The sequence below is a fragment of the Pseudorca crassidens genome, chromosome 5, assembly GCF_039906515.1.
Source record: "Pseudorca crassidens isolate mPseCra1 chromosome 5, mPseCra1.hap1, whole genome shotgun sequence".
Taxonomy (NCBI): domain Eukaryota; kingdom Metazoa; phylum Chordata; class Mammalia; order Artiodactyla; family Delphinidae; genus Pseudorca; species Pseudorca crassidens.
The window spans coordinates 59703023-59715874 of record NC_090300.1 but is presented as its reverse complement, the minus strand read 5'-3'; the positions used below and the strand labels follow the sequence as shown (position 1 = coordinate 59715874).

Below are 12852 nucleotides of genomic sequence, written 5' to 3'. Positions count from 1 at the left end.
TCTTTGGCTGCGTTGGGTCTTCGGCGCTGTGTGCGGGCTTTCTCTAGTTGCAGCGAGTGGGGGCTACTCTTCATTGTGGTGCGCAGGCTTAGTTGCTCCACAGTATGTGGGATCCTCCCGGGCCAGGGCTTGAACCCGTGTCCCCTGCATCGGCAGGCGGACTCCCAACCACTGCGCCACCAGGGAAGTCCCCTGCTTGTTTGTCTTTTATATCCACTATGCAGTAAGTTGTTCAGGTTCTTTTCTCACCTCATTCATATTGTTTTCTCACTGCTCTGAAAAGTGATTGGAATGTGGTAGTCACTCAATAAAAAAGGACAGAATGAATACTTTAAAAATAAATTAATAAATGCTGTTGCTGGGAATCCGGCACCTTAGGTATGGAGTCAAGTAATTATGTGTTAGAATTGCTTCTCCACTCTTATTAGCTCTGTGATATTTAAATATTTATTAATTCACTTAAATATATATTAAATATACATTAAATATATTAAACATATGATTTATATATATATATATGATTTCTTCTTGTCATCCACCACCATCATGGAATGACTATGCTAATGGGGAAGGCAGATTATGAATAAATAAATAAACCCAATGATAGCATGTGAGGAAAATGCTGTGAGGAAAATGGGTTGGAGTATAACTATGTGGCACTCAGAGAAGGCCCTTGTGAGGGGGTGACATTTAAGCTGAGATTGGACAGAGGAGAAGGAGACAGCCATGTAAGAACCCGTGAAAAAGAGTATTCTAGGAGGAAGGCGTAGCAAGTGAGAGTTCCTCAGTACCTGGTTCTTCCCTTCCCTCATATGCGAATTATTACGGTAATAGCATCTCTCACCCAGGATGGCTTTACCGTTTGAATCAGACCAACCATATAAAGCATCTGTCCCATTCTCTGGTCGATAGTAAGCACTAAACAAATATTTCTTGGTAGTATAATTAAGAATAAACTAGATCAAGTTGGCCTTTTTTGAAGGGAGACTTTAGTTATAGGTATTTTACTCTACATACTGACCCAAATTTACTTATTGTCTGTCAAATCAATTCAAATCAATTGTTGTTGGGCACCTACTATGTGTAAGCTGGTGTGCTGGATGCTATGGAAGGCTAAGGAAATATCAAGGAACTGAGAGCTCTGTTTTATTTTTATTTATTTATTTATTTAAATGGGTAAATTTTTAATTTATTGGTACTTATAAACGAACCAGCCAACTGGTAGTATTATGATGTGGACAAATCAAAACATCTTTCTACAAATACTAGAGTGGTGGAAAAAATTAGGGGTTGTAAGTAAAATAGCAAACAGGGGCAGAGGAAATCAGTGAAGCACATTGTAGCTTAATCCTTCACCTTAACAACTGAGGTTCTTAACAAGTAAAGCCTCCCACCCCAGAAAATATGAATAATCCTTCATCACACATCTTTGTACTTTTGCTCCCTATTCTTGAGTTTAGGTTCTAGATCCTAAAGATATCCAAAAAATAGTATTATAACCTAGTTATCTATAGCTGCCAGTCATCTTTTATCATGTTGTCGTAGAAGTCAGTGCTTCTGAAACCTCTTTGATTAGACACCAATCATACACCCCCAAATTGACACAAAAGTCACAATGAAAAGCAGCTTATCAAGGCAGAGAGAGACGTAATTGTAAAAGAAAAATTCTAGGGAAGTAATACAGTCACGGCTCAAATTGAGATTGAATAATACAGCCATTGTTACAGATCTTCAGGCTGTATGTTCAGAGAGTAATTTGGGAATAAATCCATGCTTTGCTGTTGGGAATTGAAATACTTAGCCGTTTGCTGTATCATGTTATAGCTTTCCCTGGCAGTTTCCAAGGCGGCCTCCAAATCAGTGACAGGAGAATTTTGCCGGTACTGGATCTGGGGCTGCAGGAATTCCTCAACATAGTTGTTGAATTGATTGTTCCAAGTCTGGTTATTCCAGGCTTGGGGGCACCAGGTCTGACTGTTCCAGCTCTGGTTATTCCAGGACTGACTGTTCCAGCTCTGGTTGCTCCAAGTTGGGTTATTCCAGGTCTGGTTACCCAACATGGGCAGGTTTCTGGAAGAGTTCACCAAGCATCCTTGGTGGTAGGAATAGAAGGCCGGGTATTCTGTAGTTGCTGGGCCCTGAGTCACAATGTTGCTATTCCTGGGCCAGTTGTTTTTCTGCCACCTCTTACATTTCATTCTCTGGTTCTGGAACCAGGTCTTAACCTGTTTGTAGCTAAGGTTCAGGATGTTGGAAAGTTCTTGCATTTGCTGGAGGCTGAGATATTTCTGCCTCTGAAATCTCTCATTGAGCACACACAGCTGCGTCTGAGAGAACACGGTTCTGGTCTTCTGCTTCTTGACCAGGACCTTCTCTTCCTTCTTCTCTGTGCTCTTGTCTGCGGCCGTGGCCAGTAGTTTTACTCTGGGGCTTGTGGAAGAATCAGGACTGTCCAGTCTCCATGTCGTGGGTCTCAGCAGATGACATTTGCAAGGACACATAATTTTCTTCAGGCCCATAAATCTCAGGCATTGGTGAAGATTCCCTAGAATTGGATGCTTTGGGGCCACGCAGGCTTTGGGGACAAGCTGGGTCCACACTCATGTTGTTGAATTGAAGAAGAGGGAGAAAACCAAAGAGCTAGATAGATGGTAGGAAAAGTCCAGGCTTTAAGAATCTAGGTAGAAGAGCTTAGAGAAAGGTGATGATGTCCAGGTGTAAAAGTATTAAAAAACATGGGATGAAGGGAAGTCACCTGTGTGATAACAGAAGCCTACCAGCCCAATGTAGGAAAATGACAAAAAAATTTGTGGAGGCTCTAGACTTATAAATAAGGCTCAGCCATACTTCGACCCGCCCCTCCTGGCAGCCCCACGCCCACCTGTTTTATTTTTTTAAAGATTTTATTTTTTTGATGTGGACCATTTTTAAAGTCTTTATTGAATTTGTTACAATATTGCTTCTGTATTGGTATTTTGGCCGCGAGGCATGTGGGATCCCAGCTCCCCAGCCAGGGACTGAACCTGCACCCCCCTCACTAGAAGGCGAAATCCTAACCACTCGACTGCCAGGGAAGTCCGGAGAGCTCTGTTTTATATTATATGTTTCACTTCTATTTTTTTTTTTTTTTACTGCTTTGTCTCACTATCCATTCTAGAAGCTTCTTCCCCAAGTATATGTATGCATGCACATGCGTGCACGCACACACACATGCACCTCCTTACATTTTCCTTCCATCTGACTACTTGGAAATTCAGTATACATGGCTTTTCTTGGGTGATGACCTTATAAATCATTTGAATCACAGTTGGTATTTCTGAACATTTGAAATGCTTGCGGCAAGGAAGCCTTCACATTTCTGAAAGAAAGGCTGTCACAAGTACTGAACTTTACTGGAAAAGGAGCCAGATGCTAATGGAAAATATAAATGTTATCCAAGAAAAGTTTTGCGTTTGTATGTTCAGAATTTTTTGTACCTCCTAGCTACATGCAGGCTATATTTCTTTTCTTCATGTAGGTGTCCACTTCCAAGGAAATATGACTGAAATGGTAGAAATGTAAAATTAATTAACACCTTGTATAGTTCATTTGGCTCCTGCAGATTCAGTAATGGTTTTATTTATGTATAACTGTGTCTGTTGCTTATTTTTGACAAGTTTGGACAAAATATCTGTTCTGCATAATTTCTGGGTTTCTGATGCTGCTGAGAATAACTACAAGGGTAAGAGATAATGAAAGGATAATGAGAGACTATGAAGTGTTACTGTGAGGGATTATGCTTTTATTTGCACTGATTATGTGTCAATCCTGTGTTTTTATTAAAAATGAGAGTATATTTTAAAGTTAATGCTTTCTTTGATAGAAACAAAGTTAAAGAAAATGACTTATTTTAGTTAGAGCTTTTAAAAACATAAAGATTGCACCTTTAAGGATGTTTTTGATTGCCCTGAAACTTGATTGCTAAAGACAGTGTCCTTCAATAATAAAAGACTGATCTAAACATAACATCTGGAAAAAGGGCCATGAAAGTTTAACTTTACTTTGTTATCTATTATTCAGTTGTTCTTTTGTTTTCATCTCACTTCTTTCTTTTTAAGACAAAGCCATAGCCTAAACTATCCCAAACTGGAGGAACCTATTCTTTTCTTTTTTTAAATAAATTTATTTATTTATTTATTTATTTTTGGCTGTGTTGGGTCTTTGTTGCTCCACGCAGGCTTTCTCTAGTTGCAGTGAGTGGGGGCTACTCTTCATTGCGGTGCGCACCCTTCTCATTGTGGTGGCTTCTCTTGTTGTGGAGCACGGGCTCTAGGTGCATGGGCTTCAGTAGTTGTGGGATGTGGGCTCAGTAGTTGTGGTTCGGGGCCTCAGTTGTTGTGGTGCACGGGCTTAGTTGCTCCGCGGCATGTGGGATCTTCCTGGACCAGGGCTCAAACCCGTGTCCCCTGCATTGGCAGGATTCTTAACCACTGCGCCACCAGGGAAGCCCAGGAACCTATTCTTTAAACTTGAGTTTTTCCTGATAAAACACTTGTTTGTTATATGTATGGAATAAAATAAAAGAACATTTTTAGTAGATCGTTGTTGGGCAGATGGAAAAACAAATTGCATCAAGTTTATAGCATGGTGACTCTACATTAAGACTTATTTCTCTGATATGAGAAAGACCTCTTTTTATACCTGCATATAAGTGTGTGTATACATATAAATGTGTGTGTATATGTGTGTGCATAAATATAAATATATATGTTAATGTGGTATATTTAAATCTTGAAAGGCTTAGTGATTATAGAATTTCTAAATAATAAATAAATTTAAGTGACATTACTATTAGATTTTCAGTCGTAAGTTGGAAATATCTGAGGAACAGGTGGTTCATGAAGTATCAGAATTTAATGTGAAATCTGAGGTTAATTACTGTGGGTAATTGTCTTTGGAAATGCAATGTGTTGGTAAATCTGTTTTTAGATCCTGAGAGCATTAGTAGGACATAGGAGAACAACTAGTGTTTATTTATTAACTCAATATTTATTTAGCACTTATCAGTGCTAAGCACTGTGCTAAATTCCAGAGAAGCAAGCTGTAGCTGCTCTGGTTTTCCGCAGCCTATCACGTAGCCAGATCCCCTCTTTCTCTTAGTATCAGCATACCTTCTCTGCATAGCTGCCCCCTCTCACTTTTTGGTCCTGGTGAGGCAATGGTCATGAAGCCAACGTCCTCGGAGCCCATGGTGATAGGTATTTGACTTAGGTTGAGCTAATCATAGTACTTGGCTTCGTGGTAAATTTGTCGATGAGCCTATGACTCATAGGGGAATTAATCTGTGGATGTTTGGGAAGAAAGATTTGCTTTCCTTTGGGGTTGGTCACCTGAGATGCCACAGTCCAGGACATGTGAGTTAGTGAACCACAGTGGCCCATTAGTTTCTTCGTTAGAACTAGGTTCCTAGGTTAATTCCATGTCCTCGCTATTGTAAATAGTGCTGCAATGAACATTGGGGTGTATGTGTCTTTTTGAATTACGGTGTTCTCTGGGTATATGCCCAGTAGTAGGATTGCTGGGTCACATGGTAGTTCTGTATAAACGCATATATGTGGACTCTGAAAAAATTGGTATAGATGATCTTACATACAAAGCAGAAATAGAGACACAGACATAGAGAACAAGTGTATAGATACCAAGGGGGAAAGTGGGGGTGGGGTGGGATGAACTGAGCGATTGGGATTGATGTATATACACTACTGATACTAAGTATAAAATAGATAACTAATGAGAACCTACTGTGTAGCACAGGGAGCTCTACTCAGTGCTCTGTGGTGACATAAATGGGAAGAAAATCCAAAAAAGAGGGATATATATATATATATATATATATATATATATGTATATGTATAGCTGATTCACTTCGCTGTGCAGTAGAAACTAATACAACATTGTAAAGCAACTATACTCCAATAAAAAATAAAAACACACGCACAAAGAACTAGGTTTCTATCTCTTGTAGTCACAAGTCTGGGTTAATAAAATTGTGGATGCAGAGGTATAGAAAATAGGGGTCTAGCTTTTAAGTAATTCCATCTGATGAGACAGACTTATAAAGCAATAGTTCAATATAATATGAAAAGCACTGTTTGTGGTGTGTTCACAGTATAATGAAACCAGAGAGGAGAAAGAGACTTGGCCTAAGAGGACTAAGGGCTTGTGAAGGTTTCAGAGAGTAATATTTGATCTGGGTGTTAAATTATGCATGGATAGTTACCAAGGCAGATGAGAAAGGAGAGCTTATTAAAACCAAACACATAGCATGTAAAAGCGTAGAAATCAGAAAATATATAATGTGTTCAGGGATTGTAAGAAGTTCTCTATTTCTGCTGTTCATAAATTGTGAGAAGTGGATGATAGATGAAGATGAGGTCTGGTGGTCCGTTGGGTGGGTTTTGATAAAATTTGACTGGTATGTACCTAAGGAAAAATCTGCCCACCCCTGGATATAACAATAATATTGGAATTTTAAAAATCCAGATATAATGAAGATTTAAAAAATAGTTAATATTTGAGTGTTAAAACCTCTCTCCTCTTCTTTTTGTCTTCTCCTGTATATGTCAGCCAGGTTCTCAGACCTTTCACATGCTGACCAGAGTAATGGATGAAGCAGAGCATTGCTAAAGGCAAAAAGATGAGTTATAAAGATAGATAATTGGGGGAACAAAGACTATGTTGTAGTCAGTTCAGGCTGCTGTAACAAAATACCATAGGTGGGTGGCTTATAAGCAATAGAAATTTATTTCTCACAATTCTGGAGGCTGGGAAGTCCAAGATCAAAGCACCAACAGATTTGGTGTCTGTGAGAGCCTGCTTCTTGGTTCACAGACGACTGTCTTCTGGCTATGTCCTCACATGGTGAAAGAGGAAAACTCTGGTCTCTTTAGCCCCTTACAAGACTACAAATTCCATTCATTACCCTTGTGATCTAATCACTCCTATAGGCCCTACCTCCTAATACCATTACATTGGAAGTTGAGATTATAACATATGGATTTTGAGGGACATAAACATGTAGGCCATAACAGACTACTTCTGGAAAAGTGGAAGAATGGAAAGAAAGAGAGAGAGGAAAAAAAAGAAGCAGGGAAAGTTGAGTTTTAAGATTTTTTGAGGATTTTAAATACATGAGCCTAGAAGCTAGAGACCAGAAACTGTGGGTAGTAGCTATGATACTAGGTTAGAGAATGAAAAAAAAAGAATTGGGAAACTGTGTTTAAAACCATTGCTGTGTATTTTGAATATAGTTTCCCTTTGCTGTCTTTTCCAGACATATTAATAAATACTTTTTCAGTGATTTTCTTTCATTGTTATTGAATGCATGTTTTTTTTTTGATGAGACACCAAATAAGGCTATCCAATTTTTATCAGCTTATGTAACAAAAAGGGACTTCTCTACATATCTTCAGTTTAGAAAGGTTAAGTATACAGTTTAAAACTCTAATGAGGCTAATTATATGGACATGTATGATGGTTAATTTTATGTGTCAACCTAGTGAAGCCAGGGTACCTAGATGTGCTATGAAGGTATTTTTTAGATGAGTTTAACATTTAAATCAGTAGACTTTGAGTAAAGCAGATTATCATAATGTGGTTGGCCTCAACCAAAAAATTAAAGGTTTTAAGAAAAATAAAGGACTGGAGTCCTAAGAGGACCTGTGTATTTTCTCCAATGCCTATATCCTAAGCTCAGTCTTCTTGGTTTTATCACTCTGATGGTAGGAACAATCAAGGTGAAAATTCCAAGGAAAATCTCTTTAAGGAAACATGGGAATGTTTAATCCCTAGGGCCTTGGTAGTTGGTCTAAACACCTTTTGAAGATGGAGCCTCTTCTGAGCACAAAGTAGACCAGGCCCATCTAACGGACTTCAAAGAGAATCAAGATGAGTCCAAAACGAGGACAAATCCCAGGGGAACAAGCTACCTGAATTAAAATGATTTAAATGTCTTCTCTCCAAATAAGAAAAGTTTATATCATTAGCGTCAGCACTTTAGTCTAATAATGTGTTTTTAATCTTGATCACTATTACGGTTTCTTTCAGGTTCAGGGTTTATTGGTGGGTTCAGGAGGGTGGGAGAAGGAAAGCGTTTTGTGTTCCTTCCAGAATTCAAAGTAAATTTTAACCTGGAAAACTGTATGTATCATCTGCTTTCCCCCAAATTCCACAATTCTATTATATTCTTAAAATTTCTTTTGGTCTATAACCAATTCTTCTGCACTGCCATTTACTATACAATTCCCTTAACAACATTGGCAATATAGAATGGATCAGAAAGAATGTAATTAATTTAGGCACAGGAATAAGGATTGAGCATTCTTCTTGAATTCACACGAGAGCTTAAAATTTTTTTAGCTCTCTCAAGTCTTCTAAGGAACTCACATCAGTAAGTTAACATCACCAAATGTTTTTGAGATAGTTGCTGAGACATACCCAAGGCTATTTATAGACACATTTCAAACATAAATAGAGAACAACAGGCAAACTGTAGTTCGTGGCAATCAAGCTGAATCCAGTGTTAAAGAGTAGAAACAGAAAACCTTCCAGCTAACCTTCCAGAAGTTTACATTATTCATCCTTATATCTACCACTACACTTAATACAATCTCATACCCATAGTAGACACTCAGATATTTTTGGAATGAAATTTTAAAATGGTTTGTAATTTCAAGATGATGGTGGTAGTTTTTATACTGATAAAGAGAATTATCTTCTGAATAGCACTGTGTACACACTCAGAATTTTACAGTATGCTTTTTAATGAAATAAAAAACCATTTTCTGTACCCTTTAATTGTATCAGCAGTCAGTGCTTATTTGCTGTGTCCTCATGTAAGCACTTTCCTAAGCCCAGCTGGGAATAAGTGGCTTATTTAGGCAAGCTCCTGGAGCATTGCTGACCCTTTATGACCTCTTTAGGAGGGAGGAACAACAAACCTCTCTGGTATTACTGTCTGGGAAGAATACTGGTGAAACAGTGCAACAGGCTTTCTTTTCAAAGAAAAAAATAGACTCATAATTGGAAAAACGTTTTGTGTGTTGCTGACCCTATAAAAGATTAAAATTAAACTCTAAAGTAAAAAATGACTCAAATCAGATGGTACTTTAAAACATTTGTTCTTGCCATTTGCAATCAAAGTTCTCATAGACACACTATAAATACTGCAATGTAATTATGTAATACATGACAATAATATCATTTAAATATATAATACAATCAAGGTAGATATCATAATCACTGCCATTATTCAGTGCAGACTGTAGGGAAAGGTATTAGGCCCTTTATGTTTGTTATATTATTTATTGCTCTAAACAATTATATAAAGTGAATTTTATTATCTGCATTCAAAAAATGAGGAAACTGAGGCATAGTGAGGTTAAGTAGCTTACCTACAGCAACAGAGCTAGTAAGTTTATGGAGCTGGAAATTTGAACCAGGTCTGTGTTTTCAAAGGCTGTGCTCTTTATTCAGTAGCTATTTATCATCACCACTAACTTTGATGATGTGCAAAGTAAACAAAGAAAAACAAAAAACCTATGTGCAACACAATGGATACAATCAGATAAACAAAAGAATACATTTTTCTGAAAGTAAAAGTTTACTGGGTGTGTCAGTGTATATATATACATATATATACATATATATATATATATATATATATATATATAAAGCAAGCTACATAAACCTATTCTGACTTTTGTTCTGGAAGCTGACACAAAACACACGAAAGATCAGCATACTTTATTTTTAGAAATCTGAAAACAAAGGATACTCATACTCAGATTATATTTGGTGACTGTTTCCAGTTTTACTTGATTATTTTACCGTCTGAATCAAAGAGGAGTACTTTTCCAGAAATATGAGAGTCTACTTTTATTAATCCATCCTGGTCTTCTAAGTGGGATCAGATATTGTGTGCTGCTACTGTATTTGAGATTCATGCTGACATTCACTTCCTGTTATTCACTTCCGTGTTGTGCGGTTGCAACTATATACAGTTGGGCAAGTTATATGACAACACTGCAGATGGATATTACATATAGACTTCCTTTATCAGAATATATTTTAAATTTCACAGAAAATAAAAACCATACCATGGCAAGAAGGGTACTGATGAATAGGTATTTTAGGCTTGCAGAGGCTACGATGTGTTCATTCATTCATTCTCATGTGCTCGTTCATTTAATAAATACTTCTTCAGCATCAACTAGGTGCTAGGCACTGTCATAGACACTTGGGATACATTAATGAACAAAGTAGACTAAAATCTCTACGTTGTGAAATGTACCTTCTGCTAATTAGGTATGTCTTAAGCATGCCAAACTCCTATTTGACGTATGCCTAAACCAGAGGTCAGCAAGCTTTTTCTGCAAAGGGTCAGTAATAAATACTTTAGGCTTTGTGGGCCATACAGTTTCTGTTGTGATCACTCAACTGTTATGTTTCATTGTAATGTGAAGCAGCCATAGACAGTATGTAACATACGTGGGTGTCTGCCAATAAAACTTTACTTACAAAAAACAGGCAGTGGACCTAGACTGTATGTGATCTGGTCTAGGCTTGTGACTGATAGCTTGGAAAGAGCACACAAACGAAGCTACGTAGTGTGAGAAGTTACTTTAGGAGTTAATCAAGCGAACTTCATATTGTAGATGAATTAGGTGAGGCACAGAGAGGTTGAATGATTAGCTTAAAGTAACAAACTAGTGGCAAAACCAAGACTCAAACCTGTAGCTCCTGACTCCTAATATATTTTCTTTTTGCCTTTACTGTGCTGGGAGCAATAGAATTTATTGTTAAATTGTTGAAATATGTAGAAAAGAACATTTTTCTTTTGTTTCTTGGGGTCCTGATGCTACCAGCGTTAAACGCTGGCCCCGCCATGTCTATTACCACCCTGCCCCATCACCATCACAGCCATCCACCACCACTACCAACACCATCAAGTCACTGCCACCACCACTACCAGCATCACCGACCTCACTTTCACCACCATCATCATCACAATGCCAGAAACCACCTAAAACCACCAGGAACACACCCATAATCCCAAAGCTGGGTTTAATTACCTGGTGCAGCAGGGTCTGAGAATGCCTTCAAGTGCAGAGGTGAAAGCATTTCAGGAAGGGAGTCTTGGGAGGACCTTCTTACAGGGTTTGGACTTCTTGTGCTGATGATTCTAAGGATGGATTATAAAATGGAAACTCATTCTGGATTTGATGTTATCAAGAAATAGGGACAGCTGGATGACTGGATTTCTTAATTCATTTTATCCAATAAGTGAGAGGATTAAAGCAGTGCTAGAAGTAGCACTGGTAAAGGAGCAGCCATCACTCAGGTTACTCAGAAGAGGGGCCGACAGTGAGTGGCCTTGTCAGTATCTCATTCCAAGCATCTTTTTTTCACATTCTTATTTGCATTTTTTTATTTCCATAAAAATACAGATCCACTGTTGAAAGTTATAAAATTCAGATAGGAAAAAGAAAATTAAATGCCCCATCCAGAGATAACCGTAAAGAACAACTTAGTGTGGATCACTTTTCTGTCCGTAGATGCACATGCATGCATTTGCACCGAAAATGGGATTACACTCTACATTCCAGTTTAAATTAAAATTATAACTTAATAAATAATGAGCAAGTTTCCCTTAAAAGATAACATTCTTTTTTATGGCCTGAAAAATATTTCAATGTGTGATTGTCATCATTTATTTAAGCATTTAGTTTTTATTATATATTTAGAAGATAATTTCCAGCTTTTTGCTGTTATTAAAAAGACAGGCACATCTTTGTGTGCCTCCTAAATACTTTTCTTGGGATCAACTTCTGGAAAAGAGAATGTTAGATCAAAGTGTATGCACATTTTTAAGTCTTTAAAAAAATCTTGTTAAACTGCCACCAGGCAATATGTATAAATATTTACTCACACTTGCAATATACGAGAATATTCCCAGCCCACCCCCTCCTATTTTATTTAAAATTGACTCCAGCATAATGTCCTAAGAGCATAATTTTGTTCAGTTCTTGTTACACAGAATTCACTCACATTTCCGGCCAGTTTTGTACTTTTACTGAGTATGTAGCGTGGGCCAGTCACTGTGCGAGGTGCTAAATATACAAAGATGAATTATCTGTGATTTTCCATGAAATCAGCATCTTGTCACAGTCTGGATACATGACCATCAAATGCTTTTATAGAAAAGGATGAGAAGATAAGCAAATCTGGTTAGATGAGCTTTTATTGGAGGCAAATTGTCTTTATTTTGTGGCACCTACTGCAATCAATTTATTGTGAATAATTTATCATCATCTTGGATGTGTGACACAAAGATGAACATTTTCTCCAAATATTTAAAGCCTTTATTAGAGATAAGTTAATATAACTTTTGTTTGATCCATTCTTACTGGAAATATTTGTTGGACTCCTAGGAAGGTAATCACCGTAAAATGCATTGCTGGCTCAGGGGCAAACACTGAACTAATTATTCTGGACAAAAAAAATGTGTTGGATTTAAGTCCTATATCCTTGTTGCTGCACCATGCAAGTAGCCCCATATGTCAAGTTGCTACCAAAAGAAATAGCAACACAAGTATTAGTAAGTGAGATTGCATTGTATATCTTGAAAATTAAACTGTGTGTTGCAAGGCAAAATTAAAGCTGAGGTAGATAATTGCAAAGTAAGACAGTTTCTTTTTCTTAAATTTCATTTTCTGCTTCACTTTCTGAGATTGGGGAGTGGCTTCATTGTTAATCTGATTATTTCTTTCTACAAAACAAAGGTTAGTTTGGGCAATATACAACTGTCTTCAA

The 12852-nt window shown here is 37.5% G+C and overlaps 1 pseudogene; it reads right to left on the bottom strand.

Moving 5' to 3' along the window:
- Nucleotides 1-1721: 1721 nt before the first annotated feature.
- On the bottom strand, nt 1722-2604 carry LOC137224438 (homeobox protein NANOG pseudogene; annotated as a pseudogene).
- Between the last annotated feature and the right edge of the window lie 10248 nt (nt 2605-12852).